This window comes from Arachis ipaensis, chromosome B04 (assembly GCF_000816755.2).
Source record: "Arachis ipaensis cultivar K30076 chromosome B04, Araip1.1, whole genome shotgun sequence".
Classification (NCBI taxonomy): Eukaryota; Viridiplantae; Streptophyta; class Magnoliopsida; order Fabales; family Fabaceae; genus Arachis; species Arachis ipaensis.
The window spans coordinates 111,438,525-111,442,744 of NC_029788.2; positions in this window are offsets into that span (position 1 = coordinate 111,438,525).

Genomic DNA, 4,220 nt, shown 5'->3' on the forward strand with positions numbered 1-4,220 from the left:
GTGAACAAGATTTTAATTTACGTATATACACAATAGTATAACAACATCCCAAATCTTAAACACATGTTCTATTGAAAAAAATAAAGCCTAAAACCCAACCTACTAGAAAAAATTAAAAATCCTAGTAACTACAAGAATGCCAAAAATATATATATTTCCAATACATTCACACTACGATTATAGTAAAGAATCATCATCTCATTGCAGAAAAAATAAAAAAAAAATAGTAACTATACCTTTGTTGTGAACGATAATGGTGAAATCGCTTGGGTCTAGAGGAGGATCAGATGATCTAACTCAGTCCTTCAATGACAGTGAAGCAGTTGCAAAGTAAAAAATTCCAGAAGTTTAATTATACTAAATTGAATTATGTCTTAGTATCGTGTTTGGTTTGAAATAAATATAGAGACTAAAACAAGCAAAATTACTTAAATACCTTTATTAATTAAAAAAAAAACTAATCCCCCCTTCTGTCTATCTCTTCCCTCTCGGACTTAAGAGATTGTTGGTTTTTTCGCTCTTCCTTTCCCAATCCCTTTTAAAATTCGACAAGATCAATCATTTCAAGATAATTAACCTCACCATTAGAAACCCACGTTTAAATCTATTCATTTTCTGACAAAGTTTTGATCTTGAAACACAAACCTCTATTATCATTATCACAATGTCGCACAAGATGATCATGTTTTGTTTCTAACTTTCGATAAATCGTCGATAACTACTGCTGCCGCAAGAGAGCTCGTCGACCTCAACGACGGGGAGGTGGAATGGAGTTAGCCAGAATCAAACAAAATAAAATGTTGTCACATCAAAAAGCTTTAGATTTGGACCGATTCCAACGAGCTGGTTAAACTACAGAGGGATGTTGTTGTTGGCGCCACATCATCGCCGACTTCTGCAGTAATAGGAAGAACGATATTCAAAAGAGAAAGAACCTAATCTGAGCCCTACCCAAATGACTGTTGACGAGAGGACTTCTGCTAGTAAAGAATTTCACAAATAAGTTCTCGTTGCTAGTATAGTTTCTAAACCAACAGAGAATTCCTTCGTACAAAAGTTTTGGTTGTCACTTAAGCAAACCCAATAAAATTAATAACTGAAGTATTTAAACCTCGGGTCGTCTTCTTAAGGAATTGCAAGGAGGTGTATTTATTATTGGTTATGGAAAAAGTATCTTTTGGGTTTTTGAAAGGTTGAACAAGGAATTTAAATCGCAAGAAAATAAATTAATAACTAGAAGGACTCTTGGCAAGGTATGAGAACTGGAAATCCTATCCTAGTTATCCTTATTAATTGTGATGAGAATTGTTTATTGCTCCCACTTAGTTAACCCTTACTAAATAAAGGAAAGTCAAGTGGACTAATCAATTTGATTCCTCAAGTCCTAGTCAACTCCTAAGGAAAGACTAGCTTTAGAGGGATCCAAATCAACCAGCAAAATCCAATTATCAATCAACAAAGGAGTTTGATAACTCAAGTGTCACCAATTACTCAACCAAAGCCAAGAGAGGAAAAATCTAAATTATTTATATCATAAATAGAAGAAAGCAATCATAAATCTGAAATACCTCAAATTGCATTAAATAAAGAAATCAAATCTAACATGGAGAGTTCATAAACCAAATTGGAAAAATAAACAAACTAAAATAATAGAACAGATAAAAGTAGAAGAGAAATTAAATTAAAGGAACATTGAACCTGGAATGAAGAAATAGCCATAAACTAAGAGAAATCCTAATCCTAAAACCTAAGAGAAGGGAGAAGGCTTCTCTCTCTAAAAACTACATCTAAAACCTAAAATTATGAGAATGAATGTTGTGTTGAGTCTCTGCATGTTTCCTGGCTTTATTCTGTGTTTCTGGGCCGAAAACTGGGTCAAAACTCGGCCCGAAATCGCCCCCAGCGTTTTCTGTTAATTCTGCAGATCGTGCTTGTCATGCATATGCGTCAGTCACGTGTGCGCGTCGTTTAGCAATTTTTCTCGTCATGCGTACGCGTCAGGCATGCGTGCACGTCGTTTGACAATTTCTTTTCCGCGCGTGCACATCAGGCACGCGCTCGCGTCGTTGTGCGAACTTGATGAGAAAACTTTTGCATGGTCTAGAAATTTGCGGATAAATCCTCGTTGCAGGTATAGTTTCTAAACCTTCAAAAGTCCTTTCATACAAACGTTTTGGTTGTCACAAGTAACAAACCCCTTTGAAATTGATAACCGAGTATTCAAACCTCAGGTCGTCTTCTCAAGGAATTGCAGGGAGGTATGTTCTTATTATTGGTTATGAGTTTGTAAATTGGGGTTTTGGAAGTAAGGAGGGAATATGTTATATGACAAGTAAAATAAAATAATAATAATAAAATCTCTTGGCAAGGTATAAGAATTGGAATTCCTATCCTAGCTATCCTTATCAAGTGTGAAGAGAATTGGGTTTTAATCCCACTTGGTCAGCCTTTATTAAACAAAGGAAGGTTAAGTGGACTGATTAGCTTGATTCTCAAGTCATAGTCAACTCCTGTGGAGAGACTAGTGTTAGAGCAATCCTAGCTAAAGCAAAATCTGCCAATTTCAATCACTTGCTGAGTTTGATAACTCAAGTACTACCAATCACTTGACCAAAGCCAAAAGGGAGAAAAATATCTAAATTAAATTAAAAGCATCAATATAAGCAAAGCAATCTTAAATCTGAAAATACCTCGAATTGCACTAACAAAAGAAATTAAATCTGGCATAGATGTTCATAAATTAAATTGAGGAAATAAATAAATAAAAATAAAGAACCTGGGATTGAGAGTCACTCCTAAAACTAAGAGAAATCCTAAATCCTAATCCTAAGAGAGAGGAGAGAACATCTCTCCCTAAAAACTACATCTACTCCTAAAATTATAAATTATGAGAGCCTCCCCATGAATGGATGCAATCTCCCACTTTATAGCCTCTAATCTGTGTTTTCTGGGCCGCGAACTGGGTCGAAAACAGCCCGGAAATCGCTGGAGAAGAATTCAAACACGCTGATTTCCGTCACTGCGATGCAGCCGCATAGATCACGTGGTCGTGTCACCTAGCGTCAGGGGAACTATAGCATATTATATATCAAATAGAAGCCCCAGACGTTAGCTTTCCAATGCAACTAGAACCGCGTCGTTTGGACCTCTGTAGCTAAAGTTATAGCCGTTTGAGTGCGAAGAAGTCAGGCTGGACAGCTTAGCAGTTTCTCCAACTTCTTGTATTCCTTCCACTTTTGTATGTTTCTTTTCTATCCTCCAAGCCATTCCTGCCCTATAATCTCTGAAAGCACTTAACACACATATCAAGGCATCTAATGGTAATAAGGGAGGATTAGTAATAAGCAATTATAAGATCAAAGAAGCATGTTTTCAATCATAGCACAAAATCAGGAAGGAAATATAAAACCATGCAAATATTATGAATAAGTGGGTAAAGAGTTGATAAAATCCACTCAATTGAGCACAAGATAAACCATAAAATAGTGGTTTATCAACATCCCCACACTTAAACACTAGCATGTCCTCATGCTAAGCTCAAGAGAAACTATAAAGATGAAGAGGAATTGTAGAATGTATGAAATGCAACCTATCTATATGAATGCAACTACATGCAAAATGTTTCTACCTACTTGGTTAAAAGTAAACAAATCTTTTAAGAACAAATATGAATTGGATTTCACTAATTCAAATCATAAAAATGAAGTACAAATAGACTTGTAGAAGAAAATAGCTCATGAAAGCCAGGAACAAGGAATTGAGCATCGAACCCTCACTGGTAGTGTATACACTCTAATCACTCAAGTGTTTAAGGTTCGATTCTCTCAATTCTCTACTATCCTTTCTTTCTAAGGCTTGCTCTTCATCTAACAATCAACACAAATTTAATGCACAGATACACATATCAAGAGGTCTTTTAAGGGTTGTAATGGGGTTAGGGTCAAGGTAGGATTGTATTTGGCCAAGTGGACTAAAATCTGAATCCTTAATTAATTTAAACTTTCCACCTAACTTTAGACAGTCCATGTAATCATAATACCACATCTAACTGTCCATTAACCATATTTTCCACATATTCATGCATTCTAATTTCAAGTACAATACATATGCATTGCTTTCACCATTTGCTTTGGGGTATTTTGTCCCCTTTTACTTATTTGCTCTTTTTCTCTTCTTTTTCTCTTTTATATATATATATATATATTTTTTTTTCTTTTTCT